Raw genomic sequence first — 17,708 nt, 5'->3', positions numbered from 1 at the left:
ATGTCGCAGCGTCTCATTAGGTTAATGATGGCAGGTTTTGTCTGTGTGAGCTGGACCGTCCCGGTGAGACTGTGAACTGTGGTGAAGGGTCTGATGAGGCGAGTACGATCCGCTGGTTAAATCGTGTAGTCGTGTGACTGCGTGTTTCGGTGCATGTGTCATTTTAGAAGCAGAATCAGGTTTAATTTTCTAGCACACGTAGAACGGATCTGCTGTGGTGTATTTGTATAAACATAAAAAATCTAAAGATAGGAAAGTAAATTAAATATAAAAAGTACTATAAGCACCAGGGGAGGGGCTTGTGCATGTTACATGTCAGTAGCTCCATGTCGTCCTGAAGGATGTTTATTATCAGGAGCTGGTGTTTCTGCATCATGTCTCCAGTTAGAATAATAATCCCTCACATCTGTCTCTTTACGAGGTGACGCCTGCGAGTATCATATCCGAGCTTCATTATTCAGTCGCTCCTGCTTCTCTTAATCCTCTGCAGCCTGTCAGCATGTTCGCCTCCCTCCTCCTCAGGTTAGAACTCAGGAAGGGGAGCCACGGAATTAAAATTCAATAAATTCAGTATAACTGAAGCTGGGTTTGATTTGAGAAATACACACAAAGAAATACTCTGATAATGTTAAAATACTTCTAGTGACTCCACCCGGGGACCTCCGTCAAGAACGTTATTTTTTCATCTTTCTTTATTAGTTAGCAGGATTACACAAAAACTTCTGAACAAATCTTTTAAAACTTTAACTTTAAGAGATATTTTTCAACATTTTCCTTGATTTCTCAGGATAATTATATAATTATAAATGTGATTTGATGCAGATCCAGTGTGGATTCACAGGAGAGTAGAGCCTCGTGCAGTTAAGAGCTCGACTGAGTTTCTCTACTAGTTTGGGCAATAAACCAAAAATATCACAATATGTTTGTCAAATTAAATATATATTATAGTTACTTATATATTTAACCCATTGTAATAGTTGTTAACAATCATTAATCATTTATTTATTAATTCTAACAGGAAGGTTCATCTGCTTTTTGTTTTAATTTTGTTTGTATGGAAGAACGAGGTGTTGGTCACTGTGAGTAATAAATAATGAAGCAATTATTGTGTGTGTGTGTGTGTGTGTGTGTGTGTGTGATTCGATGCAGCTTAATTGAATCTTAGTGGCTTTGACAATGTGATGCTCTCTAACCACCATGGTTTAATGACATCAGTGTTTGTGGCTGCTGTGTCAGCGGAGATAATAAAGTATCACTAACTTGCTTCCTCCACGTTTCTGCTGCGTAAAAACTTCCTCCAGCTTTCGAAACACAGTTTTCCACAGTTCCAGGCGTCGTCGTGTCTTTTTCTATAAGTTATGAAACTCGCTGACTCCGTCAGTCGTGAGCTGCTGCTGCTGATTTTACCGCAGGAGGACAGTTTGTGAGTCGGTGCCGGTGACGCACTGGGATGTTGATAATAATTGATAGTTAATTGTTGACAGTTGATAATGAGCTTTTTATTATTGAGTGTCTGCAGCTCTGTTAAATCAAATCACAGATGTTGTTCGACCTCTTCGTCGCCTCACAGGACGACTGAGCGTTAGTCATTCTCTAGTATATTTTATTTCTGTCATTCGACTTTATAGATCCATCTGTTAATAGTGAGTGATAATAATCATAGGTCATTAATGTCCGTCTTATCTCATGACTGTAAACTTAAATAACGTTGAGTCTTAAATGCAACAGGTTTCATGGTTATATTCGTTTTTTATTCACGATGAACTTGATGAAATATAGATTCTATGAGATTTTATTATTATTCTGCGTTTCAAAGTGAGGGCAGCAGAAGTTAATATTTCTTTATATGCAAAATTTCATTTCCCATCAGCCCCCAGACGAACCTCTATTACAGTGTGATGAGGTTTGTGAGGCGGCTGCAGCTCATTATTTTAAAATACTCCCACTCAGACTCTTTCTTCCACAACCTGCACTCGGATCATACAGGTATGAAATTACAGTCCGTGATATCAATATCAATGTGAGAAATAAAATGAGAAAGGCAGCCGGCTCAGTAGAATACTCCAGACACCCCTCTCTCTGAGTTCCAGCTCTTCCTGTAGTTCTGGGGTCAGATGGGATATGTGGTCCCTTCAGCAACTTCCTGTTCCGCTCCTGTAGGCGTTTCTGTCGCACAACCCAAGTCTCATCTCAGCCGTGACGTTACAGCAGCTGATTTTCACTCTTCTTTAACATTTAAAGAAAGTAATAAAACTTTTACTGGATCTGCACCAACACTGAAAGTGTTCTGTCTCGGCCCACGTCCCATCCGTCCTCCAGGTTCAAATCTGTTCTGAGGTTTTTGCGTAAACAGACGGACTGAGGTGAACAGCTTGTTGGAGGAAACAAAGCTGAGTGTGTTTGTACTGATGTAATGAAGCAGAACAAAAAAAACGCCTTTGGTCCAGTTTTTAAAACGCTCTCATTTTGTCAGTGACGCCCCGAAGGTGCAGGCGATCCTTCAGAAACTCTCTAATTAGATTATTTTCTGTCTGAAAACAACAACCAGCAGCCGCTGTGTTGTTAAATGTTCATTCTCACATTGAAACCCTTTCTTCATCTCTATCCACTTACTGCCAAGGTCTCCCAATCTGAGTGAATGTGTTCTATCTATCTGTCAGTCTGTCGTTACAGTCATCCCCTCGCCGTCTCCGCCCCTCATCGCTGCGCCCGTCTGACGGCCTCCGTTCCATAAACGGGTGATTATTCTGTTTATGTGCACATTTGTGCCTCGTTCTCCAGGACCAGCAGAAAATCCTGAGCTGTCAACGCTTTTCTCTGAGCGTCGGAGCGAAACGTCCGTCCGCTGCGGCTGTGAGGACGATTCACGGCTTAATGTGAGCTAAGTGCCGGTTGGGGCATTTGGCTTGATGAAGGGGGAACATCATGAAAATGGTTAAATGAACCTGAGATCTAAGTGCTGCTGTTGGAGCTGCAGCAGCTGTGATGGATGAGGAGCCGGTGGGAAGAGGCAGAGACATTTTGGGTTCAGGTTCAGGACGTGACAAGACTCTGACAGGAGGAAATCAGACACGTGACCCCCCCACCACTGTTTCTCTTGTGCTCCACTTCTTCTCCACGTCTCATCTCACTTTGTTGTCATCCAGCCGTTAACGCATCCCTCTCTGCATTCACTCTGCACTGAAGGCCTCTGTGTGGTCATTCTACCACTCCACTTGCTCTTTTGTGGCGGGCGCCGCCAAGTCGTTTGGCTCAACCCGCTCTGCTTTATGCAGTGGACCATCTGTAGAGGAGGAGAGGAAGAGGAGGAGAGAGGAGAGGAAGAGGAGGAGAGAGGGGACAAAGAGAAAGACAGGAAGCATGTATGAAGAGTGTTCTAAGATGGCGCCCCCTTTGTTTCTACCAAACGTTTAAACTTCGATCTGAACGTTCAGTCTTTGCTCTGTGTCTTTGCAGCGTGACTTCAGGTCTCGAGCTTCTTATATAACAGTATGTGCTGCGTATTAAAATATTCATGTCTATGTCTGCAACTGCCGGATCTTCCCTGACGCCACGTCACTGTGGTGCTGGCGTCGTTCGGTTTCTGCTGGAGGCTTTGTTAATGTACTGATCATCATCATGACGACCAGCTGATAACCTGCTGGAATCACAACAGTAACACACACACACACACACGTACAAACTCCCACGAGGCAATGCAGTGCAACGTCTCCGTTAACGACACGTGTGCTGGGATCTCGGGTTCTTTACATAACATCGAGGTTCTAAGAGGAACCAGAGATCACGTGGAGATGAAGTTGTTCAAAGACTTAACAGCATTTAAAGGCTCAATAAACAAAACCTGTTGTTTGTTCGGTCTCCGAGTATCAGACGACGTTCGTGTGCGTCTGTAAACGGAACCTGACTCTGTCCCAGGTTAACAGTCGCTCTTATGTGTGATGGATAAGATGGATTTCTTATTGTTGTGATGACGGAGCCTGATCAGTGTGATGAAGCTGCAGCAGTAAGCAGCTGCTGCTCTCTGTCTCATTCTTATTCTCGTATATTGTTGAAATTCTTGAAGGTTTGTTCTCCAGGTTGTGAACTGAGTCATTGCTTCTTTTCTGGTTCTCTAATGGAGCTCGGTTTCGGCTGCAGCACGGAGCTCGTTTGTTCTGATTAAAGTTTCTAACAGGACTTTAAGAGGTTTGCTTTCTCACGGTTCAAACACTGTTTTGTTTGTCAGCAGGATTTTGTACAAACAGGTTTCAGTGAAACTCTAGAAGGACGGGACGTGAAATGACTTTGGTTTGACTCCAGGAATATTTGGAGAACTTTCTGTAACGAGAGAAATATGAGATTGAAATATTCAAATTACCTGCAGGTCTCTCACACCTGATCTTTCTTCTCTCACGGTGGATTGTTTTCTGTTGAGGGACGAGAGTCGTGATTATTCAGCTTCCAGCTCAGAGTCTCAGGGTCTCAGAGTCTCAGGGTCTCAGGGTCTCAGGGTCTCAGGGTCTCAGAGTCTCACGGTCTCAGAGTCTCAGGGTCACAGAGTCTCAGAGTCTCAGGGCCAAATATTCAAGAGGTTTTCATCTGACTAGTATTTGAGTTGTGTTTTTCTCTTTCTTTAAACGTCGCAGCAGTTTTGGATCCATTGTTCCTCAGCGAGTGGCCGCGCTCCGATCAGCAGCTGCTTGTTCCTGAGGAAACAGAAACCACACGTTTGCTTTTTAAACCCTGCGTCAGTCTGCAGCTGCGGCGTCTTCCACTTGCATCACTGAGACAAATCGAGTGGATCTGCATGTAACAGCGTCACCATGGAGCGTGTGCTGCGAACACCTGAGCAACATGTGTTGCATCACGCTACATCCTCCCCTGTGCTGTTGCTGTGGCGATGAGCAGACGGTTGGAGGCTGAAGAGGTGACACGCTGCTGAGGCGGTTGTCTGCTCGCCAGTCACACGGTTAAAACACGCACCGCTTCTGCTGTGCTGCATGAATCAGCCATTTTCAGCTCCACCGTTAAGAGGCGTGCAGCTGAGTCATGTTAAGCCTGAAGTGAAGTTGCATTTTAAACAGATGAATCGAAGTTGATTATTCATAAAACCCTGCAGCTCAGTTCAAGCGACCCGACTCACCTTCACCTGTCGTGTTGGAAAAACGTTATTAAGATTCTGAGAGTAGAAATAAACGATCTCAGCGGAGGTTCTCTGATTTCTGTCTTTTTAAAGGTTCGTTTTCTGAAACACTTTAAATCCTTCATGGTCATCGCTCAAGAAGACAAGCGTAGCCTGCTCTCGCTCGTTTTTCCACGATTACCAACCTGAGCTTTAACTTATTCATTCATTCATTCATGGTTATGTTTTCATTGTTGTTGTTAATATTTGATTTAATTTTAAAACATTCAGTGTCGTTCCAGTTCATTATCGTTTGCTTTTCCAAAACTGGTATAAAATGTTAATGTTCATTCAAATTAAGAGGAATAGGCATAAAGACTTGATCGACTCTAAGATGTTCAGACAAATAAATGATATTTTACAATTCAACAGTAAACTTTACTTATAAATAATAATGGAAATATGTTTAATGTAAATTTGAACATTAACACACAGAAGTTCGGCTTTGTTTATTCTGTAAAATACATTTTTCATTATGGCAAACATACAAACTATGGATACGTCTGTGACACGATCTTATTGGTTTTTATTGGCTGATGAATCCGTCAGACTCGACTTTCCACAGACTTAGATTTGCTTGACTTTATAAGATGAATGCAGAAACACCTGATATTAAAATTCCCTCTGGTGTTTCTGCTCCTGCTGCATCTCATGTCACATTTGTTCAGAACCGCTCCGGCCCTGGACAGACGCTCACGCATGAGATCCAGTTTAGTTTTATTTTCCCAGCAAGGCCACTGTTGATCCACAGCCACCTCCATCATCATGTTGTCCTGCTCAGAGGCACTTCAGCAGCACACACACACACACACACACACACACACACACACACACACACACACAGCCTCTGGTCTGGCGTGACCTGTGTGTGTGTGTGTGTGTGTGTGTGTGTGTGTGTGTGTGTGTGTGTGTGTGCGTGTGTGTGCTGTGACCTGTAAGTGGGAAGGTGAGTGTTGTGTGGAGGTACAACATCCTGATGAACACGACACACGCTGAGAGACCAGCTGGACTACACACACACACACACACACACACACACACACACACACACACACACACACACTTCTGTTTACTTTGGCAGTTGAGAGGAAACGGTGACTTGTGACGTGAAGGAAGTTCAGGAACTGATTTGCCAGATTTGCTTCTGAATATGTTTTGGTTTTCTTCAAGACTTTCATCGTCGTCTGTCTTCTAGTGTTAAAGTGTTCGTGTCAGCGGGGGGCAGCTGTGTCTCAGGTGGTAGAGCGGGTCGTCCGTCCGTTATCTATACTGTGCTAATCCCTGCAGAGGCGTTGCTCACCCTGGTCGGGTCAATGATCTCAACAACATCCAGCAGAACCGTGAACATGGACTCAGCATCTTCAGTGTGAAGATTTATTATGTGATCATTTCCTGTTCTTTGGACTCTAACTGCAGGTACAACATATTATTATTGTTTCGATAATGTTTCGTAGTGTTTCACCGGTTGAATCCTTTTAATGTGAAGTTATCAGTTAATAGTGGCGTCAGATACAGTTTGTATATCGTCATATTCATCAGTGACTCACCATCGTCTCACCTCGTTCATTAATAACGTAATTTAATACGTTTATTTACTTCACTTTCACAAAGGCTTATTTTCTGTCTCGTCATCTCCCAGCGTTTCCTCTGTTCTCAAAATGAATCTCTCCCTGTTCTCGTCTACTTTGTGTTTTCACTCCCTTTCTTCATCAACCTTCGTTTCATTTATTTTCTGTCTCTTCCCTCCCTCGCTCGCTCGCCGTCTCCCCTCCTCGTGTAATGTTACACGCCATTTCTCCAGAGAGTCTGTGTTTTGTGTCTCATTTACAAGCTGAAAGATTTATTACCGCTGTTTGTTCCTTTTACCAGCCGTCCCTCGCTCCCCTCGTCTCTCTGTCCATCACTGTGACTCACGAGGGCCTTTGTGATTATTAATTCAGCTGCTGCTGCGTTCCGTCGCTGCCGTATTATTTCAGTTCTCGTGATCTCGCTTTCATTCCTTCATTCTCGTGTCTTTTCATCTCGCTGCTGCCGTCTGCTTCGGCATGAAGGTCAGAATTATGGCTGCATTCAAAAGAAGCTGCTGCTGTCGCCGGCTGTCGCAGATAGTTTGGACCCAGAGGTCAGAGGCTAAGAAGTAAATGTTATTTCATCTGCTGCAGTTATTATAAGTGGAATTCAGGTGACGGGAGCCGCAGATGATTAAAGATGCTGATAGACATTATCCTGAACGCTCAATAATTTAGAGCGGCGAACACTGAAGTGTAATTTAGGTTCAGGTCACAGTTCTGACGATTTTTCTCATTTTCAATTATATCATTTTTAAAAATGTAAGAGCTCCATTTCAAAATGTGGATGTCCACCATATTAAAAACTCACTTTCATATGAACTCCATCATCTTTTTCCATCAACTCTTCTGCCTCCATCCTGCTGGCAGGACTGTGCCGCTCCAAGCTTCAGCCCCAAAGACACAAAGCAGATGTTTCCATCACAGTATCGATCTCTTGACTGTTTCGGCTCCGTGAAGCAGCTGGAGACAAATTCTGGCTCTGAATCATTGACTGATTCATCCTCCTTGTAATAAATATGGACGACGCTTCTTCACTTCCCGTACGACTGCACGACAATGAAGCTAAAATACCTCGATTACAGACGCGGCCATCACTTTCACTTCTGACCTCATTTGGAGCCAAATATCAAGCTCCCGCCCACACGTGTGCTGGACCAATCACGAGTCAGGCTCAGCTGTCAATCATGACATTTCACCTCGTTAATTAAGTGTCAAATAACTAATTCAAGCCAAACTTATGACAAAGATTAACATTTTGAACAAAAAATAAATAATCTCAGAGAAGAAGTGCAGTTTGTCCCATCCACTAACAAGGAGGAGGAGGGATTTATGAGCTGTACTCAAGCGAGCCACCAGGGGGCGACAAAGAGGCTTTGATTTAAATAACATATATTTGATTTTAATAAACATGGCCTGAATCATAGATTGTAAACAAGGTTGAGGTGTCACTCCATCTTTATAATCACTGATATTGCTGTTAACACCTGAGGATTGTGGGTAGTGTAGTGCTTCTCCTTGACATTGTGAATAAAACATGTGGCTGCTGCAGGAGAATATAACATCAAGTACCTGTGTGGTATATACTGACGTGTGTTTCATGTATTACTGGCAGATCCTTTCCAATTTATTTAGATCATGTTGAGTCTGTTTGTTAATAATAATCTCATCTATATGTAAATCAGCCTCGTCTCTGCTCTTTGATTTTGAATTAGAATTTAAACGCACAGTGAGCAGAGAGCGGGAAGCATCAGGTGAATCGATGCTGACTCTCACTGTAGTTAATTAAAATACATGATATTGCTAACAGGTCTGCACGCCCTCCTCAGGTCCTGTCTCATAAAATCAATGTTAATCCACAGTTAGAGTCAATATGTGACCTGCATGTTTCTGCCCTCGTCCCGGAGACACTCCAACATCAGACACACGCAGCGTCCTGATGTTGTCTGTGTCGGCATTAAAGGCTCATTACGTACATTTCCATGTTTGTGACAAGAGGCAACGACAGCAGAGAAAAGCTCGTCTGGTTTAATATTCTGTTCTGAGATCAAATTAACGGATTTATTGTTTGTGTTTTGTGTCTGTCGCAGGCGGTAATTAAGAATTAGGGGCATCTGTTGCCGTTAGTTACCAGCGTCCTCAGCTTACATTGCCAAAGCATCCGTGTGCTGCGACTGGAAAGAGTCCGTCAGTGTCTGTGAGCGAGAGAGTCGGGATGTTAAATGTACCTGACCGTGTGATGAAGAGTCTCCTCTCTGTGTGATGAATGACCCGATGAAAATTACAATTTGATTTCTTTTGTTGACCGTAGTCACGTTTGAATAGATTCATGATGTGACGGACTGTTTAGTTGAGCAGATGTGAAACTGAGCCTGCACTTAGAATTCAGGTTGTTAATATTTGAAAAGGTTTCCGTGCACTGATGTTCAGAAAACACCTCCCGTGCATTAAGTATGTTCCAGACTTCTGACGACCTGTTTAACTCATACAACACTAAAGAAATCTAAACAAACCATCAGAACTGACGGTGACCAAGCCCCATGTCCCTCCTGAACCCAGCATCAAACCCGGCAGGATTTAGTTTCTTATTTTTAAAAGAATCTCTTATTCATACTTTGTTCGACCTACATGACGTTGTTGTGTTTTGTACGTGAATCCACAAAACGTACCACCAGAGGAAACGTGTCAAATATGGGACTGGAGCAGTCGACAATCTGTGGCCTGTGAACAGATGAAGGATATTGTCTCTGTTCTCTCTTGTGTGTTTTTCTCATTTTGCACTTTGCACAAACGTCTTTGTCTTTAGTGTTTAGACGCCAGACATCAGAGAGAATCCCTGACAGCAGCGTGAGAGCTGCCTGGGTTTATCTGGAGCAGAAGAAAGAATAAGCACGGCTCTGGTTCAGTCTGAGTGACTGTGTCCTGCTGCCGGTTAATGATGCTGCGGGAAGAACACGCTCGTACCAGATCTCACTTCACTGTGAGGCTAAAGCTCGGAGACAAATGAGCTGCCACCTCATGTTGTCAGACGCTGGGAACAGCTTCAGTGCGATGTGTCAGATTCAGCTGAATCCTTTAGGTTTATGGATTCCTATTTTGGAATGCTGAGTCTTCAACACTCACATAGCTGCCGTTTGTGCTTTAATTTGTTCCGATTGAGCTCAAACGTCTGCTCCTGGATCTGACTGTGCAACAAGTCTGTTAAGATTCATGAACCCAGTTCGAGTAACCGTCCGTACGGGACTCTCAAAGAGGTGAAGCACAAACGTGGAGTGCGAGTGCAGGGGTTAGAGTGAGAGCTTCACAAAATCTGAACGTGAAATCAATAGGTTCTGCTCTCAAACTGAAAGACCACGCTAATGAATAAAGAGCGGGGGGGGGGGGGGGGGTGAAAACATATATCAGGTTAAGTAATACGGGAAAACATTGTCCATGAAAACCTGAACCTGATAAAAAGAGTTGAAGACTGCAGCTGCTTCCTCTTCTTTTTCTTCTTCTGGTGTTTAATGCGGTCTCTGCTTCCTGTGATTGGTCAGAAAGTCCAAACTAGTTAAAAGAAGATAAATCCACAAATTTAATCAAGATAAAAATGTTCTGTTCTGTCAATGTTGATAATCAATAATTGTTTCAGTTTCTTGAGTGAAAGTCGTCGTTTTATTGGGCAGATGCAAAAGCATTAAATCTATTTATATTGAACTTGTGTTATATTGTTATTTATGAAAATTACGATTACAAGTTTTATTGCCCCGCCCTCGTCCCAACTATCCACAAAAAGTGTTTCCATGTTCAGTTTGATCTGCACCCAGACCACCTCTGAATTTTCCCCCGTTGGTCCGGACCGTGGTCAGAGGAATCTTTCCCACCTGATATTTTGGTTCTGACTAAAGTCAAAAGGTCCAAATGAAACCAGGTCAGTGTGAAAGCATCCAGTGCCTCTGTGGCGATATTCAGCAAATCCACCCTGAGCCTCTGAACAGTGAACGAGCTGATGCAGCCGATGACCTCAGCCAGAATCTTGTAAATTGCGCTGGTTGTGGTTGTTGATGTTGGAATTGAAAAGCTCTGGTGTTCTGAGCTCATAATGGACGTGTGGCTGCTTTTTAAAAAGGACGAGTAACCACTAAAACACAACGTAATCCCTCTTCAGACGAGAGTGTTGAGCTGTGGTTATCCTCTGTGGTGGAGAGCTGGTGACGAACACACTGGAACCTCTGAACTCAGACTGACGACGAGCCGGCGCTGCAGCAGACTCTGCTCCTCAGTGAGCGACGGCTGAGAAACGAGCGACTCTCTCCCTCTTATCTGTCTTTCTGCGACTCGGGGCCTGAGTGGGCGCCGTCAACAACGTCCTGGAAATGAAAAATGACAATATTCTCCTAACGAGTGGTTTGACCTCTGATGCAGTGGGCGGATTTCCAGCCGGTGCAGAATTCTCAATTATCCGCTGCACTGACGTTCTCCGGCCAAAAGGTGAATATATGGATGCGGAGGTAGAGTTAATAAGGAAGTGTGACAAGCTGTCGTCCAATCAGAATCCAGACGCAGCTCGTAAACTGACGAGCTGAGTTATTCATTCAACAGCTAATTAAGCTGATATTTCCAGAGAAGACACAGAGAGGAGATAATTAGTCGGAGCAGCGGAGCTTGTTGGAATATTGTTGGTGTAATGTTTGCTCTCGGTCACATATCTCGTCTGGAAATGTCACAGTTGTTTGATTTGAATGAATTCTTCTCTGTGGGAGGAGGATCACATCGTGCTCAGACTCTGAGGACAGAGACAGAAACATGTTCACCGAGCAGCTTAGTGCGAATTCCATCTTCATCTTATTTAGAAACATGAGAATCATTCTGCTGCTCGGGCTGCATCTTTCATGCTCCTGCGCCGACAACTAGAAAATCTCAAGAACACCTTGAGGGAATTTCTCTAAAGTTGGAACAAACGTTCAGACGGACTCAAGGATGAACTGATTTGATTTTGGTGATCGGAGGTCACAGTGAATCCTCAGCGATTGCCTCGTTAAGGTGTTTTTGTTAGAGCGCCGCGAGAGAATCCCTTCGAAACTCTGGGACACTGGTCTGTGATGTGTTTGAGACAATAAGGTGAACTTGTTCAAAGTGCTGCGTTACTGGGCCACAGCTGGGAAATGTCCCATCAGATGAAAATCATTTACGTGTTTGAGCTTTAATGTTAAGTTTGACTTGGATTTTAAAACCGAACACTGAGCATTAGTTCACCGTTGTTGTGACCCTGAATAAACCTGCAGTGATCATTGTCTTCAGATCACTACAGTTTGTAGAGAGTCTTTAACTCACACATTTCTCTCCCCCTGAGTGACAAGAGTGGTAATATGTTGAAATGAGTCCCAGGGAGAGAGAAAACGCTTCTCGTTAAGGCTCAGCCTTGAATCTGCCTCCAACCTGTCGTCTTTAAACCAGAAACTCAGACGGTCCGCACGCAGAATTTATCATGACAGGAAACTTCAGGTCATCGTCTTCAGCTCAACAATCTGCAGACACACACACACAAACACACAAACACACACACACACACACACGCCGAGTTCTCATCAACATATTTCTGAGCACATCTTATGATAAACTCTTTAGTTTCACCTTTTTTAAATAAAGTTAAAAGCACATGAACTTTTTAGTTTAAGTTTAGAACGACACAACAGATCCGTGTGCAGTTCACACTACATGACTTGCAGTCACAGGTACACACACAGACACACACATGTACACAGACACACACTGACACAAACAGAAACACACACACTCAGACCTCAGAGTTGTTGGGAGCAGAAACACTGGATCTCCTCGCCTCTTGCAGCTGATCGGTAAAATCAAAGCGGCTCCTCATTGATCTGAGGTGATGTAGTTTTGGTCGAGTGGTTCCGGACATTAACTCTGAAGAGACATTGATTTCGTATTGAAAGGAAACTGCACATGTGACAGACTGATCACCAAGGAAACACGTGTGTGCACACGAATGTGAGTGTGTGTCTGTTTCACCTTCACTGAAGGTTTGACTCTAGTATTTGTAGCAAGTGATGTTTTGCCATTCTACAGTTTGGTCTGTTTGTTTGTGTCTGAATTAAACATAGGTTGTATCACATTTCTCTGTTTGATAAATGAAGTGTACTTTTCTCTGTTTGCACTTTTAAACTGACTGAATCTCATTTTCTGTTTCAGGTCCTCACAACCCCATGAGTTTGGCTCGGGTGAGTACGTGTCTGTGGAGGGACGCTTGTAATGAGCAGTTGGTTTATGCATGAACAAATGTTTCACAGAGACACACACACACACACAAAGACACACACACACACACACACACACACACACACACACACAGTCGGGAAGAGGCTGCTTTGTTACTGAAGCCAGCTCGCTCACTCTCTCCTCTCGTTCGCCCCTCTCTCTGAATATTAAACATCTCACTGCTGTTATCCACGGCCAAGGACTGTGTGTGTGTGTGTGTGTGTGTGTGTGTGTATGTGTGTGTGTGTGTCTGTGTGTGTGGTTCAAACAACTGTTAACACTTCACATATTAATCGACGGCTGTGACTTAACTGTAGTGACTTACATTTGAAGTGTGTGTTCATGTCTGTCTATGCTTGTGAGGACATTTTGAGACTTTAGGACTGTGTGTGTGTGCGTGTGTGTGTAATGCTGCAGTGTGTAACGAGGGAACAGGGACTTGTTGCCGGTGACAAACAGACCACCACCTCCAGGTTTACTCTCTTTCTGTCTTTCCATCTTTCTGTTTCTTCTTCTCTTCTTTCTGTTTCTTCTTCTTCTCACATCATCGCTCTGATTCTTGATTTTCTCACTGGATGTTTTTGTCGTCAGCCTTCGAGCTTATTTCAGTTGAGTGAGGTCATTTGCAGGTTTCACTCTGCACACGTTGATTCCGGAAGCGTCCTCTCAGGTTTGCTGCGTTACATCAGAGGGTGGCTGCAGTAGAGTGAGAAGAGCTTTGTTCAGGTTAAACCTCCTCCTCCTCCCTTGTCTCTGACGGCTCCGTCTCCACGGGTCACACATTAAGTTTTATCATTTCGGATGAACTTGTAATAACGTCATGAGATGAGATCAGCTGATGATGTTTTTATAAAAACACAGTCATGATGATGAATATTCCTGTTATTTCTTCATCTCCGTCTCTTCGGTGTGAAACAAGTCGTTTTGATGCCAGCGTGAATTTGTGAACAACCTCCTCCTCTTTATTTACACTTTATTACTCCCATTGTTTCATTCCATCACATTTTATTGCACTTTATTATCTCAGGGTGAGAACGTAACTCATTTAGTGCAAATATCTGTGTGTGAGAGAGGTGTGTTAGTTAGTCACGGTAAATTAAACTCCTCTCTTATCATCAGCCACATGAAGGAGGAACAGATGAAAACTGAGAAGTCCCATAAAATAACAATGTTTTTCCTTTCTATCATAGTTTATGTCTCAGTTGAATGCGGGTGGACGACCCGCCTGCCCCTGAAATATCTCGTGGTTGTGACGTCATTTAGAGCCAGAAGCTGTGTCCCGATTCATAGTTCAAGCCAAAATGTTCTGCAGAGGATTTCTGGGTCGAGCTGCAGGTGGACTAGAACGTTTTAACGCTTGTGTTTACCGTTAGCTGTTCTGTGGAGGTGAATCCTGAAACCAAAGCATTGGAGGTCTTCTCTTGCTCGAAGCACTGCCTCTGCACAGCGCCTTGAATCTATGAATGTCTATGAAAGGTGCTTTATGAATAAAATAGCCCGGCACAATGAATTCTCGAGGAGGGAAAGCCTCATTCTGTGGAGTCCTTGAAATGAGACGGTCTTTTCTGCTTTGTTGATAAATATAATATATAATAAATATAAAAACTAATTCACATATGCCTGAAGGTTCAAATCAGCTGATTCAAAAACAGCAAGGTAGAAATAAACCTCCACACACAGTGTTTGTGTTTCTCTGGGCGCTCTCAGGTCGTCCTATAATAACCGGAGCATCGTTTGCCAGAGGCCGTGATATTTCTCTTCTCTCACAGTCGCCTTGTTTGTAGAATACAAATCATTGAGCCTCGTAACCTTGTTTTCTCCCCGGACAAAAAACCATATCACTATTTCATCACCACCTCTCAACCTGCGTGTTTTCACCACGTTCTCTGAACAACACAGCCTGACGCACAACTTTCACAGCGGGAAAATGATGGAGGCATAATCAATAATTCTCTGTTAGAACGAGCCGGCGTCCCTCCAGTGTGTGAAAGAGACGTAGGATCCATAAGTCACACAGGATTTCTGTCTTTTCAAGATTAATAACAGAGAAATAATTCACCATTTTTTTTACATATTGATAAAAATACACCCATTAACTTTGGGGGGGGGGCGGGTGACGTTAACATGCAGTTAGAAATACAACAATGTAAATGATGGTTAAAAAAGTAATATTATATTTACAATAAGTAGAATCAAAAGATTGTTTACCTTTACTTTTATTACTCTGCTGTGAATTCATTGCTTCTAAAATAATAAATATTTTTCTGTATCGCAGAATGAGGCACTTTGACGTCTCTGGATAGAAACTTCTCTTTACTCTGCGTGCTCCGGTCGGTGCGGTGGTTTGTCAACCAAACAAAGTAGAACAACACAAGCTGCACCATGTGTTCACTATTAATAATGATAACTCTCCTGCACTAGCGTGCCATTGAGATTATGTGGCTGAATTTCATTTTTACATCTTTAGTCTGTGGTCATGAATGAGATGCCTCAGATGTGATGGTGTGTCATGAATCAAACATTTCAATTAAACCAATTCAATAAACACAATTGTGTTAGAATAAACCTCTTTGTTGAAACGTGTGCAGACTTTAAGCGATTTTCAAAGTTTGATTGAAGAATTGAAAGCTGACTCTTTCATCCGGTGACTCACTCGAGGGTATAATGACTTTTGGATGCTTCATTGTCTCGTAGGAGAATATTTGATCGGGTTCATCGAGTCCTGAGCTGGTAAATGAGGCGCACATCAGCGGCGTGTAGCGCGTTAGTCGGTGCCCCGCTGAGCGCAGCCGCTCAGGGTGTGATGGGAATAATCTGGTGTCTATAAAAGGTGAAGTTAGTGCTGCGCCCGCTGTGTGTCGTCTCTAATGACTTCTGCCTGGATACAGTGGTGGGTGGGCTGTAATTGGCTGTCTGAGCGGAGACACTAGGGAGTTAAAGGTGTGTGTGTGTGCTGCTTTATACCAAATCAAATCTTAACCACATATTAACCCAAATTTAATTTAATCTAACAGCGACTAACTAAACTCAACCTTAAACCGACCTAATCTAATCTTCCTCCGACTTTAGCTCAACCTAAATCTACCACAGTCTTAGTTTAACCCAATTTTACCTAAACTTAACTTAACCTTACCTCAGCCCAACCTTAAGCATAGGCTAACTTTAACCTAACCCTGACCTTATGAGGACCGAGTCTCCTATAATGAGACAGTAACTACAGTTGTAGGTCCCCACAACATGAGCAATACCTGAACCACACACACACTGTCTTTCTTTAGTTTTGCTCTCCGTCCTTCTTTTCTTCTTCGTTCTTTCTCCTTCACCTCTTTTCCTCCCTGGAAACTTTTCTTCTGGATCTTTTTGTCCAGGCTCTAACTGTTTCTTCTTCCTCGTACGGAGGCTGTTCGCTCCTCATGTTGACTTCCTGGTCACGGCGTCCTCTATAAGAAATGTCCCCCCAGAGCGAGACCTCGGTATTTGATTGGCCGCTCACCGCAGGGGAGGAGTTTGCAGTAAAGGCCGTCGCTGTGTTGACCGAGAGATTTGCTCGATTCCGTCTCTGTGCACGAGTCGACTCCTGCGACCTGCGACCCGAGTGAAGAACGACAGCAGCAGGTGGAGAATAAAGAAAAAGTGGAATCGATGCGTTCTGCAGCTTCTCCGTCTCACAGGAGACAAACCTGAACTCTGCTGAATGTAGTTATGAAAGTTTTCTGTCCACTGGTGTGTGAAAATCATACAGAGTCAAAAGGCTGAAGAACACCTCCTTCTCTCTCTCTCTCTCTCTGTTAATCTCTCCTCCTCTGGCGTCTTCCCTTCTTCCTGCCGCCCATCTCTCTTTCTCATCCATCCATCCCTCTCTCTCTCTCTTTCTTCCCTCCCTCTTTTTTCCCCACACTCGCATCGTCCAGCCCTCCTCCCCTTTGGCACTTCTTTCTTCGACTCTTTCTTTCTCTCTCTCTCTCATTCCTCCCTCCACTCCCTCCTGCGTTCTCTCTCTCTCTCTCTCTCCCTCTCTCTCTCCCTCCCCCCTGCAGCTTTTTTCTTTCACTCTCTTTCTCCACTTTGATTTTCTGAATCCCTCCTCACCACAGATTCCTCTCTGCAGTGCAGGTTTGTCAGCCCACACCCAGACTCTCTTCTCCTCCCTCCATCCCTCCATCCCTCCATCCCACAGTAATAAGGATGAAGATGAGGAAACTGAAGTGTTTAAAAAGATTCACATCAGATCAAATACAGAAATAATGTTCTGATGATGAAAGTGTGTCCTAAAGAAAAACGAGTCGTCGTAACAAAACACTGAATTAAAGCATCCATCATAAAACATGTGACTCACACACACACACATGGTGATACAACCAAATGCAGCAGAGAGGGATTATGGGATGTCACTTAGAAGCTTCATGCTTCACAACATATTATTATTATTAAATCATTATGGAACCCAGCCATGCCTGCTCTAATCTGAACGCAGCTCTGACGGAGAAGAGACAAGCTTCTTCCTGTCTCCGTCTGCACACGCTCAGATTTTAATAAGACGCTGATTTATTTTCTAAGAGCAGCAACAAAACCTCAGGAGGCAGCGTCACATCGTTTGAGACGTTCAAACAGAACCAAGTGGAAGTTAAGAATAGTCAGAGTTTCTCTTTATGTCACAGAACCAGCTCGGGTTTGATTTACATGAAGCTGAAACTCTGATTGTGAAGCAAACAGAAAACCTG

The 17,708-nt window shown here is 43.5% G+C and overlaps 1 protein-coding gene across 3 annotated transcripts in view; it reads left to right on the top strand.

Annotated features, from left to right (window-relative positions):
• slc8a2b (solute carrier family 8 member 2b) overlaps positions 1-17,708 on the top strand; it is an 88,413-nt gene that overhangs the window by 19,031 nt on the left and 51,674 nt on the right. For 2 of the 3 annotated variants that reach the window (XM_069533834.1, XM_069533835.1), the window contains one exon: positions 12,922-12,950. The gene's annotated coding sequence lies outside the window, so the exon portion shown is untranslated. Of the gene's footprint in view, positions 1-11,178; positions 11,200-12,921; positions 12,951-17,708 lie in introns of those variants that run through there. The other variant, XM_069533836.1, reaches the window with a different exon arrangement.

This window comes from Paralichthys olivaceus, chromosome 11 (genome assembly GCF_024713975.1).
Source record: "Paralichthys olivaceus isolate ysfri-2021 chromosome 11, ASM2471397v2, whole genome shotgun sequence".
Taxonomy (NCBI): Eukaryota; Metazoa; Chordata; class Actinopteri; order Pleuronectiformes; family Paralichthyidae; genus Paralichthys; species Paralichthys olivaceus.
Note: the sequence above shows the minus strand (reverse complement) of the source record. Positions and strands in the feature narration are given on the sequence as shown.